The 16841-nt window shown below is 41.1% G+C and overlaps 1 protein-coding gene across 16 annotated transcripts in view; it reads left to right on the top strand.

The window, feature by feature from the left end:
• The first annotated feature begins 384 nt into the window (after positions 1-384).
• Positions 385-16841, top strand: part of nrxn2a (neurexin 2a) — a 119300-nt gene continuing 102843 nt past the window's right edge. For 6 of the 16 annotated variants that reach the window (XM_069539891.1, XM_069539889.1, XM_069539887.1 and 3 more), the window contains exon 1: positions 395-914. The gene's annotated coding sequence lies outside the window, so the exon portion shown is untranslated. Of the gene's footprint in view, positions 915-16841 lie in introns of all 16 variants that reach the window. The other 10 variants (XM_069539893.1, XM_069539898.1, XM_069539892.1 and 7 more) reach the window with 4 other exon arrangements.

Here is a 16841-nt window from a genome sequence, read left to right as displayed (position 1 = left end):
TATATTAAGATAATTTTACCTCCGCCAAGGAACTTGTTCCTGTCTGCGTTTGTTTGGCTGTCAGTTAACAGGATTGTGCAAAACCTCCTCACTCTATTTTCATGAAATTTTGTGGATCAGGGGGCTGATCAATGAAATTGGCGAATAAGTACTGAAATTAGAAAAAAGGTTTTGTCTTCAAAAAAGTGGCCAGGCTTTTTGAACGGCAGCTGCTGAACCCTACAACCTGGTGCCTTGCTGGAGGGCACTTCGGCAGCATGGAGAGGAGGCAGGGTGGGGTTGATGATGGTGGGGTTGATGATGGTGAGGTTGATGGTGGTGGGGGTGGTGATGGTGGGGGTGATGATGGAGGTGCATGGGGCAGGTTGGAACTGTCTGTGTGTAAGAGGCTCTGTGATGAGCACCGTAATGTGACACATGGAAATGAAAGCTGCTCGGCTGTAGCACGAGGCTGCTGGTTAAACGCGCTTCAATCCTCCATGGCAACGTCGCTGTGGGTTCGATAGGGAGCGGGATTGGTCAACAGCGGCTGACCGCGCCCTCCACCCATGTAAGCTACCTACCCAACTATTACCACCAAGTGTCGGGGGAACGACGGCTCTGCTGCCGCTGCTGTCTGTGCGGCGGAGGAGAGAGAGCATCTTTGTCTGTGCGGAGCAGCAGCAGCAGCTTCCCTGTCCGCCGCCTCCTCCATCGACACATCTGAGCGATAAGAAGACTATTCTTTGTGAAGGCAAAGGTCGCACTGTTCCTCCGCCGCATTCATCTCTGGCAGCCGCTGGATTTTTTCTCTCCTTCTTCTTCTTCCACCCCTCTCTCCGCGTGTCTCTCTTTTCTCTCTGCCTGACTGGAATAACCAAACCCCGTCATCGCGGAGGCTCCGTCCATGTGTTGGATCGCTGGATGCTGCACAGGTAAACGCACACCTCCCACACACAGACGACCTTATGCATGGAGGTAATGAGCTTTACAGCATCCTGCGGTAGAATAGCTGACAATAGAGCCAGTGTGTGTGTGTGTGTGTGTATGTGTGTGTGTGTGTGGAGCTCCTCTCCATGTGTGCTTTTCAATGTCAGTGTTTGTTTTTCCAATGTTCAGCTCCTGCTCCTCAGATTATTGCCACTTTCTCTTGAGGTTTTCTTTGTTGGGATCTCACTTCATTCAGAGAAACGATCACACCTCACCTTTCTTTGTCATTAGTCAGTGGAGGTGGATGGATGGATGGATGGATAGATGGATGTGATGGAGGAGAGCCTTCCCAAACCCAACACGGTCAATTGCGTGCCGGAAGACATGCCCTGTGGTTGGGCTACATCACCTACATTGGTGGCGTTGGCTTTTGAATAATAAAGGAGCTGCAGCCCAGACACAAATATGGAAACCAGCTACATATAATCCAGTGTTTGATTGAGGATTTCCAGATGCTGCGTGATAGTGGGCTATTATAAATTTACAGTATATAAAAGTGGAAGTTGAGGTGGTTTTGAGTCATGCAGCATCCAGGGCCCTTGTCTCTGAGATGCTCGAGGTAGCGTATTTATTATTGAGAGGGATTTCTTGTTCGGTGCCAGAGGATTGGCCAGTTTAAAGATAGGAAAGAGGGGAGACAGACAGAGGGAGAGAGGAGGGAGGGGGAGAACAGGAGTTGAGTCAAGAAGCTGCCCCATCATCTGCAACACAGGCTGCAAACCCCAGACAGCTTTGTATTTATTATCCGTAAAATCAGGAGGGAACTTATGAGCTGGAAAAAGAAAAATGTTCTCCAACTTGAGGGATGAGATAATGTTTCGTAAAAAGCCGCACACGCCTCCACTCAGCAGATTATATGGCAGCAGTTCAGGGGGGGTGACCACTGAGGACATGGTGTCACAGCAAAGCTTGGCCTCAAATATATAGAACGTTCAGTCAATGTACAGAACAGCATGTGGATGAATGTGAATGAACAGAGAACAGAGGGAGGTAGATTGCTTAATCCTTGTCTTTTGTTCTGTGGGTTGCGTAAATTGGTGTGTGGAATTTAAATATTATAATTTCATTCAAAATTTTCTTTGTTTGACTGACTTTAATGTGAAGTGGCAAAAAGCAAGGTGCATGGACCTACAGCCTCATACTCTCCACATATATTCAATTCATTTATCGCAGGGAATTTGCCCAAGATTCTGAGTATATCTCGCTGCCCTCCCTGCAGCTCCTGTACACCATATTTGTTTTGCAAATTTCTCTCTCAACAGAAACACAGTAAGATTTGTCGCTAAGCTTCCTGTGTATGGAAAGTGGAATCTGTATTCACAGTACAGGTGTACGAGCACTGCCAGCCCGGATCACCTGAATTAGGTGACCGTCTTTGCTTGGCTGCTGCACGCCATGTTCCGGCGCCTCATGTGGACAGCACACAAGTGTTGCGTCTCAGATCTGTTGCATGTTCCCTCATTAGCACTTGCTGTTTGGCTGCACTCTTAAATCCCTGCTGGTTCGGCTGACAGACTCATTTAAATGCTATTGCATTCTGTAGTGAGCCACTTGGCTTCCTAAATGAGAGCCATGTTGACGACATGGAAGTCCTGGCTTGCAGTGCTCCCGACATGAACAATGTACTGAGCAATGCTGAGTGTGGCGACTTTTTGTGCATATAGTGTTGTTATGGTGATATTTTTAGACAGCAGGGCAACAGCAGGGTGTGTCACAGTCTTGGCTTTTTGTTTTCTTTTTGTTATACCGCGTTTTATTTTCCCTCAGTCATGCTTCATTTATATTTGCATCTCAGTCCAATTTCCGTGTTTATTTTTGTTTCTTATCAGCTCTATTTTGACACAGGATGTGCTGCGGCCAAGATTTTTCTCACCACTCAGAATATTTGTTGCCTTCAGTGCCATCTTTACCACACTCGTGTTGCTACGATCTGACTCATATGACATCTGTCTCTATCACTCCTTCCCTTGAGATGTAAGTGTTTGGGTCGTGTTAGCAACACAAAAAGAAAATGGTGTCACTGCTGCCACGGCAGCATCTAAACCAATACTAGGAATACTAGTAGTGTAATATTATGGCCCCTAATGGAATTAAGCTGTGTGGTACATCTTGTTACTTCACATTCAGCTTAATATTTGAACTTCTTTAAGTAATTATCTCTTAAAGCTGCACTTACGTGACTTTCCCTTCAGCATGGCAGCTGCTTTGAATGAAAAGGAGCTAATATTTGGAATTAAGATATCTCCCACAAAGCACCAGCCAATATGCAAAGAGAGATGGATGATTAGATGACATGAAGGAGGAGACTGCTTGAAATAACGACAGGGTACAGTTGACATGGTGTGTGCGTGTGTGTGTGTCACAGCTCAATAGCTTCAGCATGCATACTGTGGAAGTGGAAGGTTACAGATATTGTGTGGCATTGCGAATCGTGTCGCTTCCTCTCTATCATACCACATCAAGGTCATATCCACAGACTGAAAGTGGTGGCCCTGGCCTTTTCCACTCCTGGCTCTGGCAGAGAAATGGGGCCCGCGGACCACTGCTGCTTCTAATCAGGGCTGACGCGTGACTCAGTTGCATGCCAGCTGCACAGCCAAACAGGGATTATGTCCCTGGATGGTGAAGACAAAAAAAAAAAAGGTCATTGTTGAGATATTTGTCTCTTACACCTTTGGCGAGTTTGGGTTATTTATTTATTTGTGATTTTGTTGTAATGAAGTTTGCTCAAGTGACAGAGACGATACATAAGTGGAATCCTGCACATAATACAAGTCATATAGCTGCGAGCCCTGGAGTCAGAGTTGTCACAAAAGCAGCGCTGTGTTGGTTACAGTTTTACAATATAGGTCATTGTACTACTCGTTTTTAAGAGTTGCAGGAAGAATGTAAAACAGTAAGAAAGTCCAGAAAAAAAATTTGTGAAATTTTACATTCCATACTATGGAAAGTGATTTGGGAAGCTCGATCGATATTGTTATAAATCTGTGAAATAATTGTCAGCGAACTGCCAGTTATTTCCTCCACAGGTGGCAGAGTAGGTAGAGTGTAGAGGAAGGAGGTCTATAATTTTCTGCAAGAAGAATGCTACTCAGGATCCAGCAAAGGTTGGTACATGAGAGCCTGTCAGAGCGACTGAGGCGGTGACAGCTGTGATTCATTTAATATGTGCATGACAAAAAAACACACCACATCAAATTTGAGCTTAAGACAATGCAGCCATTTTGGAGAATGAAAATTGTTTCTTGTTGTATTTTATTCTTGTACGTAATATGGCGAGCTGCCATTAAGGAACAGTATGGCTAACTCAGTAGTATTACACAATGTAAAATATCCTGTATGTGATTTCAGTGCAAGGAAAATCGAATTTTAGATATTCACCTCTGCCAAGGAGGTTATGTTTTTGTCTGCATTTCTTTGTTGTCAACGGTATTATTACAAAATCTGCCGACCAGATCATAGGGCCGATCTAGGATTTAATTTCTCTTTTTTTAACGTAATGTTTTTAAACATTTTTGTTGATTTGTCAGGGAATAATTCATGGATCTTGATGAAAACAGATCAGACATGTTTGGGGGACCGATATTTATCAGCATGTGCATTTTGATGAAGATCTAAATAGAAATCCACATCTAGCAGCTTTAAATGTGATTCATAGGAGGGTAGGCTTTTTTTCCTGCACCTGTACGGTAACATATTTGGCTAGAAAGCTGTAACTACCAGCAATGTGTAGCCTTGGCGGTTGTTTCTGCTCTACCCAGTGTTATTCTAGTTTCAGTTATGAAGTCAGGACCCAGCTTACGCAGCTCAAGGATCAGCTACTGTCAGTTTTAGTATTGATTAAAGCACATTTGAGTACAGCAGAAACAAGTGTTATCTCCCACCATGTAGAATCACAGAGCTTTTAAAACTGTTGACACCTCAGTTTCCAATCAGTCTCTGTTCTTGATAAAAGCTTTGTCTACACAACTGCAAATATATATATATATTTTAAATATTTCTGCCTACACAAGAAAAACTACAAATGCTCAAACAAGCATGCCAGTCCAGTTGGTGGTGATTAAGTCTACATCAATGTCAATATCAGTGAAGAATGTAAGTAATAATGGCCACAGCAGATGCCTGTGAATACCGGTAATGTCATTCAGCAATGCAAAATTTTGCTGCAAACTTGTAATCAGACCTAGCTGTATAAACCAAATGTAGAGAAAACCAGTTTATAGCCACGATCGTTGTTATTTCTGGTGCATTCTTATCACACAAGCAACTCTGGGCTTATATGAAGTAAGCTCTGGCATTATCGTTAACCAAACGTTCCCTTTTACATGTACGCACAGCTATAAGAAACCACACTATGTAAAAATTGTTTGTGTGTAGACTAGAATCTTTTGAGGATCAGAAATATTACAAGAGTCAAAAAATCAACTAATATAAATGTTTCAAAACCACCGTTTATTTACTTTGCACAGTTTTTTAATTTGATCTAAAATAGCACACAAAATAATTAGCTGTTAGAGAGTGTAGATAAAAGCCCCTGAAGGTGATATTTATAATAAGCATTCACTATTACACATCAGTTACCTGACCCAAGAGCTAAAGAGAGCTGGCTTTTGTCTTTCTCTTTCATTCAGGTTTCTTCGGCGTATTCAGAAGTCTTGCATTACATTGCAAATGTAGGCATTTAAACTCATCCGTCTTTGTTATTGTGTGACAGCATTGGAAAAGTTGACGAAGTCGAAACTGCACTGTTAACCAAAATGTGCCCAGGCAGCATAATCAGTGCCCTTAGAGGTACAAAACACAATATCACCCTGTCAGGCTATACATAATGCAGTTACAATACTCAAAGGACAGCAACGCAACGAAGCCTAAACACACAGCGATGATATAGAAGTTCTATAGGTTGTAAAACATGCTCTAGGTTTCAATCTGCATTTTCCTGCTATACTTGTAGAGCATGGAAAGTTAGTGGCATTTTTGTTGTCGTACAGTAACATCATGAAAAGCTTTCTGTGCGGCTCTCGTCGTCCCAAAAGCAAAATTACACTTAAGTGGCCCTAATTGCAAAACTTAATTGTCTGTGAAAGAACCAGTCTTTCCTAAAATATCATCACATTACTGTATATTGATATAATGTATCACAATGTGAAGGAGGTGTTGTATCAAGAACACATTTGATTTGTCAAGTTTCATAATTGTTTTGGGTTTTTTTTTGACATCCCTAAATGCGAATAATACATTAGTTATAAATGTCAGTGAAAAACAAACTGGATCAGTATTGTACTATTCAATGATAGCTCTACATTCAGCTTCATTTACAGGACATTACCTTCAAACAAACAAGTGCACAAGGTAAATTATTTTCCTGAGACACCCGTGACAAGAGGATGGTCCAACATGCAACGGTATCTGAGCTTGATAATACACATTATTTATGGTGGTGGTATTTGAAATGTTGAACATGAAAAAAAAACTCAAATTGGAATTAAATAAGGTGGTTTGGTGTGCTGTCACCTCATAGCAGGAAGGTTGCCGGTTTGCATCCTGGTGCGGTGGGGGTCTTTCTGTGTGGGTGGGTTTTCTCCGGGTACTCTGCCACCCCCCCCCCCCCCCCCCACCCCCCCACAGTCCATAGACTTGCAGATTGGGTTGATAAGAGAAACATCAAGATTGGTGTGAGTGTGAATGTGAGTGGTTGTTTGAAGCTGTGTGTTGGCCCTGCCATATGCTGGTAACCTGTCCAGGGTGTACCCCGCCTCTCGCCAATGTCAGCTGGGATTTGATCCAGCTCCCCCACAATCCTTAAAGGATAAGCGGTTTGGATGGGAAAAAAATAGAGTTTGATTGAACTTGCATCAGATCTGATGCAGAAACCTCTGATGGGGCTGCAGAGGTCTTGTACTATCTCAGTTCCAGATCGCTCAATGAATCTTTCTCTTTCATTCCAGGCATAACTTTCAACGACACAGGTATTCATCTTTTTTGAAGCAATATCCTCTCGCATGGGAGGATCCTCTCTGAAGGGTTGGCTCGCGTGGGGGGAAAATAAGAACAGAAAACCTGGCCAGCCATTGTAAATTGCATTATAAGAGTTAAGGTTAAAGGAGCAGAGTCCGGCGAGCTTTCTTTCCTCCTTCCTTATCGTGTCACATTACGGGCGGATGGCAGATTTACGTGGATGCAATTGATCAGTGAGTGGCACATCAGGCTGGGGCGTAAATCAGGAGATTTTTAGCAGCTGCCTGGCTGTCCATCCATCACGCTGATCTCTGCTGTGCCTGAACCGGGCCTGTCACACTTAGACGGCCAACTGACTGCAGCATGGGGGGATGGTGTGGTAAACACTGGGACAGTCATTTATTTCAATTCACTCTGTGTCTGCAGGCGTCTCTCATGGGGAACAGATTCATGTTAATTTGTTATAGTATGCATCGGAAATCTCATCTAATGCTGCATTGCAAAATCAATCTTATCTTTGCCCGAGGCGGCTTCATCTATAAAGGCATTTGTCTCGCGTGTGCTACCTGTGTGAGGAGGCTCTGTGCTGTATCAATGTCAGCATTCATTGGGTCTTAGTGGAGCTTTCTGATCCTGTCCAAGAAGCTGTTACCCAAGATTAACCCAGGCTTTTCTGTTGCATAGCTGCTGAAGAGCAAACGTGTGTCTGTGAGTATGTGTGTGTCTGTGTGTGTGTCTGTGAGTGTCTGTGTGTCTGTGTGTGAGTCTGTGTGTCTGTGTGTGAGTCTGTGTGTGTGTCTGTGAGTCTGTGTGTCTGTGAGTCTGTGTGTGTGTGTGTAAAGAATCGGAGGGTAGAATGCTTGCTTGCTCCCACTCTCCTTTTGTCTGGTGGCATCCTCCTCTGGATGAGATGTGACAGCACTGGATGATCTAATCATGGATGTCATAGCATAGCTGCTTATTAACAGAGATTTCAAGGGCAAACATTTCCATCATTAGTAATAGGCTATACTGAATAAATGGTTGAGCAAGTGCAGCGCTGAATGACGGCTCCTGGAAAAGTCACTGAAGCACAACAGGGACTAGTTGTCTTGGATTTTTTGTGTGCATATTTTTGTCTTCATGAGGAGCTAATTTATAGAACACACATCGAAGACAAAACTCCTTCTGAGTCGTGGGGGAGGGACTTGTCTTATATATTAAAACTCACATGGGCTGCTTTCATGATGCTAATGTTCGGGTTATTTACATATTCCCGAGGCAATTTGAAAAATGTGCACATTTCTCAAGTTTCATCAGTAACAGGAGGACTCCATTGATCTTTGATATCTGCACTGTAAATGTTAAGTCCCTGACAGTCATTGCATTTGGATCAGTGTATGTTTTGACAGTTTATAAAAAACTCGACATCTTAGCAGTGCAGATCTTTATGTGTGTGTGTGTGTGTGTAGTTGCTGGAGTTCTTCTTTTAGAAGTTCCAGTGATCTCCCAACAGTGAGCTCTCACTCCTGCACACTGGTGTCAACTGACTTAATAAATGCTGTCAATATTTAAATTTCGTTTTTTCTGAAGTTTGCTATTTATTTTGATAGTTTGTTTTGGCATCATATGCTAACCTCTGCCTGATTGGTAACTAAGAGTGAGCCTATTAATGATATTTAAAAACCATCTATGAGCAAGAATGTTATTTGCTTTTTTTAATCATTCATGATAGAGATTCACTGCGCTGTTCTTTTTTCTAACATGCTGGTATTGTGACTTCATAGAAATGAGTTCATCGATTAATAGATTCATTTATACAGAATTAATTGGCAACTGCTTTTATCAAATAATGATATAAAAAAATATTTATTCATAATTCATAATTAATTCATCGTACATTTTTGAATTGTTGGTCATTTGATGTAATCAATTTGCCTTCATGATATTGTGATAGGGATTTTTTTTACCCATCTTTCTTTTATAGACCAAACAACTAATGGATCAATTTAAATAATAATGGACAGATCAGTCAATAGTGAAATAGTGAGACATCAGTTGCAATGATGTAATTAGCTTTACAGCTCCATGTGGATGCTGGAGTGGCTTTAACTCATAGTGAATACAATAAGAGAAAAAGGAAATGCTCACTATTGACCTGCAGACCTTTGTCGTCTCAGTAGAACGACCACGCAGATCAACATCATTTAGCTCTGCATGAAGAAAATGTATTATTGTTATTCGTTTGAATGACACCGAAGTGAGAATGTGCCAACACAGAGAACCCTGGAAGAAAAATTCAGCAGTGTTAATTCCGTCAATTAACACTATGAAAATAAGTCACCGACCTAATTGACCATTATAAATGCAAGAGCAAGACTAAATAAAAAGTAACCTTTAAAAATGAGGATTGTGTCAAAACGCATAACATACTTTGTCAACAAATAAAAACTTAATAATAATGGGAAAGACTATGCCATAAATGCAAAACACACAAACAGAGAAAGACAAAGTTTGAAGATGTTTCTTATAAAAACTTGTCGCAGGGGTCAGAGTGTCCACATGTAACAGAGGCAACAGAGCAGTCAGACATCCAAACAAAAGGAACCTCACAGAGTGAGGCAGGCTGAGGGGTCAGTTGTTGTAGAGAGGCAGGGGATCCTGGACACATGTAAAACTGGTGTTAGCAGGTCAAGACTGGTAAAGACAGTGTAGAGAGAAGCAGTCGTAATGTTTCTACCCCTGAGAGTGAACGATGATGTGGCGGTGTCCTGTGGGATCTACCTGCTTCAGGTGTGCAGGTGAACTGGGGAAGATGGCAGGAAAACATAAGGAAAACATGGAAGGAGGAATATTAGAGTGTCACTCAATAGATTGCATACTTCAGCCAAGGCCCAGCAATCACCTTATATTCAAACAAGCTTTATAGCTACACATTCATGGTAGTTACAGGTTTCTAGCCATATTTGTTAACGCACAGGGGCTGAAAAATACCCCTCCTGTGAAACTACATTTAAATCAGCAAGCTACAGATTTTTCTCAGCACCAAATTGCACATACATACATGATATGAGCACCTATGTGCTAAATATGAAAATAAAAATGTCACGATCCACACATTACTTATTGGGAAATTGGTGAAAATGTTGAAAAAAACCTATATAAAATGGCCCATCTCACAATGTTATGTGTGTAAGATTTAGGTGAAAGGGAACTATTGGCAGAAATGTAGAATAATCCTCATGATCTCACTAGTTCGTTTTATCAAAATTATAGGAATTGTTGTTTTCTTTAGCCCAGAAAAGGTCCTTTATATTTAAATACTTTATATTTACATGAAGGGGGTCCTCTCTACGGGGGCCGCCATGTTTTTTACATTAGTCTAGACTGGACAAACTAAACACCTTTGAGTTTTTATGAGAACTGAAGGCTGCCACAGGTTCTCTTTCATGCTTGGAAGGGGAGGGTGAGATGAGGTTATTCAGCTGCAACATACAATTTCAACACTACATATCATAAAATTCTACACACTGTACCTTTAAACAAAGTGAAAAAATGTAATCTACCCCTTTCGCTTGGAGTTCTTTCATGGAAATCTATTCGTTTTTGTGTAATCTTGCAAACAACCAACAAACACAGAAAACAACACACAAACAGACTGGGTTGAAAACACAATTTCCTTGGCAAACATAAGGAAAGTCTGCTAAATTGAAAACATAACACCATTTAGCAATAAAGGTTGAACCTAATTCAACTCTTGCTGCCTTTTGTGACCCTGGACTGACCAATTACATACATGTGAATGCAAAATTTTTACTGTTTGCACGACCAATACCAAAGTAACACAGCCCACCAACGTGTTTGTTTTAAAACGGAGCTGATCTTGGTCTCAGACAGGGAGCGTTTATACAATATAAGCACAGAGAGATATTACACTGCATTATCAGAATATCAAATGCATTCATCAGGCTGAAACATTTTTTCCACTCATTCCTACTTCGGCATACAGAAATTGACGGTGTCTGACTAAATGGCATCATCCTCTGCTCGTCCACACACATCACTCGAGTCATTATGTGTGAAACGGGGTAGAGTGGGTGGCAAGCGGAGAATGTCTTTTCAGTCGGTGTTTTTGGAAAAAAATAAAGCCTAGACACTTAGTTCTGTTCAGTGGCGATCATGTTACGTATGTAATAATTCCCCGCTCAAGCACTGACATGTGAGTGAATAAATCCAACTGCAGATATGCCACGGCTACACTCTGTCTAATGCTGTTTGGTGGACTTTATGTCTGAGCTGAGCCCCAGATAGCCACAACCCAGACTCCACCTTTGTGCCATCGGACAAAGATGTTGATTATAGCAGGTTCATTTGCAGTGTGTGAACCCATGAGATGTCTTGTCATATAAATCTTACATTTTGCTGTGGAAACAAAGCCAAATTGAATCTCCAGGGATAGCATATCTAATGGTATTACAGTTATAGCTACGTAGCACGCAGGTATGCATGCATTTCATCCTTTCTTACGCTTACAGTCCATGTACATTTACCTAATGAGGGTACTGTGCATATTGCCATGTTTATGCTTGTAGCTAGTATTATATAGCTTGTATCTAATTACCTGGCTTGCTGGTTTGTGAAAATGTCAGCTGTTTATACAGCCTGTGCCACTCAGAGAATAGACTCCTGTTCTTTTCACATGCACTCACTGTGTATGGCCTGTATACTGTTTCAGCAAGTAGACAGAGACTCTAAATTGGCTGTTCAGTCTGAGTGTGGTTCAAGCCACGGCACCATATCTGCTCATATTTATCACACTTAAATGTACAGGTGCAGTGAGGACAGTTTCTTTGAGAGCCTGAATGTGTAAGAGCTTTCCCAGGAAGACAAAATGGCAGTTTGTGGAGGCACACAACAGGCACACACACACAAACAAACATACACACACATGCGTCATAAGAAATCATGATTTACCACCATTAGCATCGCTATGTGCAAGTTAAAAAGTTACTTTTAAAATCCATATTTCGATGGCTACTTTCATGTCACTGGGAAAAACAGCACACTGTGAAGAGAGCGCAAGAAACATCTCATTTCTAGCACTACAGATTCTGAAAGGGTCGTACATCATTCTGTAAATTATGCAACTTATAAATCATCAGGATAACAGCTGATGGAGAGATATGAGCTAACGGTCAAGAAGAGGGTCAAGTGGATGATGAGGGCGAGGATAATGATGGCAGTGTTGATGAAGACTACGTGTATACCCGACGGCGGGGGTCAGGATTCTGCTGATGCAGATGTTGATGAGGACGGTGATTATACAGTATCTCTTAAGCTCTCAGCTGAAGCAAAAAGCTTTCCACAGAACATCTGCGAAAAGAAAATACAGAGAAATAGCAACTGATAGAAAATGTTGATAGCCGCATATACTCATTTGGCGCCGCTATTAAAATGATATTTGTCAGTACCTTCAACTTGCTTTTCTACAAAACCCTTTTTATTTTACAACATAGGCCCAGGTCCCGATGCAGCACTATCAAAGGCAACGTACAAGACTTGACCCAGTTATGGAAAATATCAAAGCAAGGTGTGTTTTCTGAAACACATAGGAAATAGATACATGGATAAGTTTACTAACATAGTACCAACAACTTAACTAGGCTTTGATACTAATGTTTACATGGCTTAAAAATAATGGGGATCACAATATGAAAATGCTGGAAGAAATAATAATCAAACTAGTGGTCCTAATAACCACTAGTTATAGAGCTCGACTGACAAAGCCTGTAGCTTGGCCGATAAAAATGGCAGATATGAGCCTTTCACGTATTAATAACAACGTTCTCAAAATCAAACACATGAGTTTTTTAGACAAAAGCTACTGCAATTAACAACATGCTGTCAATGAACACAAGCATTACAGAATATAAACATGGAATCAGGTATCTTCCTCTTCCCCAGCAACATTCGTCAAATTTTACACATGACAACATCTGTTAACTCACTGGAGTTTATCACTTCACCCACAGGAATGTCCATACTGGGACACAAGGCCATTCTCAGTCAAAGTATTCAGAACATATAAGTTACTGGTGAGACATTAATGCTCACAGGAAGAGACAAAAACATGTAAGGTATCTTGTAATGGCGACTGGAGATGAGCACTCCAATCAGGTTCATGTTAGGTTGTGCACCTGCTTGCACCACAAATGGATCAGTCCACCTAACAAATCATGGACTTATGGGAAATATGCACCACTAACACTCACTGATTGACACACTGTGATATTATCAACAACAAACCACCATTTTACAGGGGGTTATGTGCCTGAGTATTTTTTTGGCCAAAGGTTGCCTGGCAACAACTGGAGACCTCAAGCCCTGATGAAGAAATAGTCGATGTCCATACTTCATTGTAGCTCAACTTATGCAACTACTGTCTGCAGCTTCATATTTAATTTACAGACATGACAGGTGTCGGTCTTCTCATCTACATCGCAGCAAGGAAACAATATCTCATTATTTCTGTAAAAGTGTCTTAAGACAAGCATCTATACGAGAGCTTTCCCCCTATAAAATACCCACTGAAATGAAAAACAGATCAGGGGATAAAAACAGTTTTCAGGTTAATCAAGCACTAAATTCTCAATATGTGAAAATTATTAGACCGTGTTGTTTCTGTGATTACTGGAACTGAAAATGCAGAGAAATAAATGCCACACATCATGTGGTGAGATCCCACCTGGCTAGCATCTTTTCTTTTATTGTGATCATTAAATGTTACAACAACACATGTGTTGTGTGTTCTCACACAAAACCCCCGGCGATGTTCCCTCACCACCTTACTTTAAAATAAATGGAGAATAAAGGAAAAGTCGTCATGTTGACTCCTGCACAACAGAAGAGTTTCTTCACAGCAGTCACACTGGCAAATTGAATTCATTGTTGTTGAGCTAAAAGAAGAAGAATCATTCAATAGGTACCAGTCTGAGGGGAGAAGGGTTTTTTGATGCTAAGTGATATGATAGATGGGTGCATTTATTTTCTGCCAAAACTCATACTGACACCACTGAAGAGTAACACAGGTAATGTTGGCTCCATCACCACTGATGGAGCAGCTAATCAGCTCAGTTCTCTCCCCCCTTCCCCCACAGAAAACACATTGGACGAAAATACAACAAAAGATCTCAACAAAAATAAACACGATATGTCACCTATGAGTAATTAAAGTTTCAGCTCTCGCTTTAGCCGGTATAGATGAGTGCATCTCCATCATGAAAAATGTAGTTATTCATATGAAGTTACCACCAAAAAAGGACAGAGGACTGAGGAAAAGGTGGAAGGAATAAAATGTAAGATTCATAAAGCTGGGAGAGGAAGAGAGTGTTGTTTGCAACATGACACATATTTGAGGTGGAGACACTGACATGCACTGTGGAAAATAGGGATCTCACAACCAAGCACTGAGCGTCTGGATCCACCAGTGCAGATGCTCATAGGAAGCATGAAACAACATCAGTATGTTCCAATTATGACTTCCACCAAATAATCATGCCTTCCCACACGGCAGGGGGAGAGGGGGTATAGTGTTCACTGAGTGCAACATAGCACACTACAGAAGCTCAGAGACAAGAGTCAAGGTGACATGTGTGAAAAGAAAAAGCATCACCTTGGCCTTTCATCCCTGAGCTGCTGCGAGGAAAAATATCACCAGGGTTTCTCACTGGATGACACCGAATTAAAATCTGGCACTTTTTTACACAAAATGAAAGGAAAAAGGGCTTCACTTGAGCACGTAACCGTCAAAAACTCTTAGAAATATGTCAGTTAGCTTTCTTGGAGATAGATAGTTGAGAAAATTGATACCGGTCTAGGCAGGACTGTACAGTGCGACATATACATCATCATCCATGCAAGAAATAAATACTGTGCAATGTACAAATTTACCGTTGTAGAACCCTAGTGATGCACTTTTGTCGACGTGCATGTGTTTGAAGCACAACCACATGGGATCGTGGACTGTGATATGAGGGTTTGTGCACTTGTGTGTGAGGTGAATTGATGATGCATTTTTATTCTACTTGACGTGCAAATAAAAACTATGTCTGAGTCCATACATCAAACACCAAATCTGACAATTCATACCTAGCTACGACAGAAGCGTTACAACTTGGTAAATGAAGAAAATGAAAATAGTGTCCAAAAAAGCATTTTAGGTCAGTGTCAAAAATGATCTCACACTTGAAAATGAAAATAACAAAACCATTCACGTACACTGGGAGGAGATTGTTTCGGCTGTAGGTGGTTGCTGAGTTGCAGAAAATGCTATGAACGAGGAATTGCGATGGAGAACAGTAATACCAAGGGAGAACTGACTTTGAAGGTACGCATAAGCAACATGAACATAGATTGTGTATTTACCTTTTTACATTTATGAATTGTACAGAATAGCTAACTGCTGTGTTTTTGGCACAAGCTAATTACTAATTTGTTTATTCTCACCCACACTATGTAGATTATCCCTGAACTCTGTGATGCACATCCATGAAGAAAAGAACCTCAGCAAATACAATCATCATACAGTATGTAATGACCTTGGAAAAGTGGAGAACATTCTAGAGCAGTTTTGCAGCCATAAAATGTGAAATGCTAGGTGCATTCAGAAGTTGCATTTTAACATTTAATAACTTTCAGTTGTTTTGGATTTATATCATATTTTGAAATGCAGGTGTTAGTGACTGCTGTTAGCAGCTTCAGCATTAACATCCATATAGGTTGTTTGTTCCCACCCTGTGATACGACCCATGGGAGTCTCTCCTGAAATAGCACCCCGATGGGGGCATTCACACTGGACCTTGGTCGTCATGGTAACAACAGTAAATACGTGGTGTATACTAACAGTGGCTAACTTGACCTTCACTGTCATCATTACAATAATAAAATGCAGTTAAGCTTGGGTATTGGTCATAAATTTGGTTTTGTATAACAACGACCATTGGTTTCAAATGGGAACCAATGTTCTTCTATGAACCTTATAACACAGAATTAAGGTAGTAATTTTGCACTTCTGGTTTTCTTGTCCAACTCATGATTTTTTGAAAGATTCTTTGTATCTTAAAACAGGCGGAAAACAAGCTAGACTTAATGTGACCTGAGGTTGTCAGGGACATTAAGTGTCATGACACCAAACACAAAAACGATCTAACTGCAGCATTTACAGTACAAGTAACTGGTTCTCACTTTGTAAGAGGGAAGGCTTTTGTAAAACAGATGAAAGCCTCAACAAATTACAAAATGAAAGCTAAGTGGTGGTGATGTTGAAGTCATGCATCTGTGGTGTAGCTGCCTCTGCAAGGTTTTCATCCGTGTCTGCGTGTTTGTGTGATTTTTTACCCAAAGTTACTCCAAAAAAACGGAATGGATTTCTATGACACTTGGTGGAAGGATGTGTTATGGGTCAGCAAAGAACCCATTACATTCAGTTGCAAATCCAGATCAGGAGAATGTAAGATAGACTTATTTTTTCACCGTTTTACCAGGGAATTATTCATGAATATTGATGAAAGAAATCTGGTGCAGTGTGATTGGGGACCAGGCAGAGGTATCCCATTCTTTATAGACTTACGCTAATATTTTACGACTGGTGACTGTATCTATCTTATTTTCTGCAGTAATCCAAAGGCCAATGAGAAAACCCTATTGGCTTTTTGTCAAGGGGACCAACTTGACGCTGACTTCCGGGTTGGCCTACAAAAATATGTCACCCCTGCAGCACTCTGTCAGCTGCAACACAGACAACCTATGGGCTTGTTTTTGACAGGACAGTCTCACTTCCCTGCAGCTTTGTGACTTATCAATCTTTAGACCTACTTTCAATGTAAATCTGGATTTGCACTGCAGTCTGATTTTCAGCATCAGACAAGGACAGTTCA

The sequence above is a fragment of the Paralichthys olivaceus genome, chromosome 15, assembly GCF_024713975.1.
Source record: "Paralichthys olivaceus isolate ysfri-2021 chromosome 15, ASM2471397v2, whole genome shotgun sequence".
In the NCBI taxonomy this organism is placed as follows: domain Eukaryota; kingdom Metazoa; phylum Chordata; class Actinopteri; order Pleuronectiformes; family Paralichthyidae; genus Paralichthys; species Paralichthys olivaceus.
Note: the sequence above shows the minus strand (reverse complement) of the source record. Positions and strands in the feature narration are given on the sequence as shown.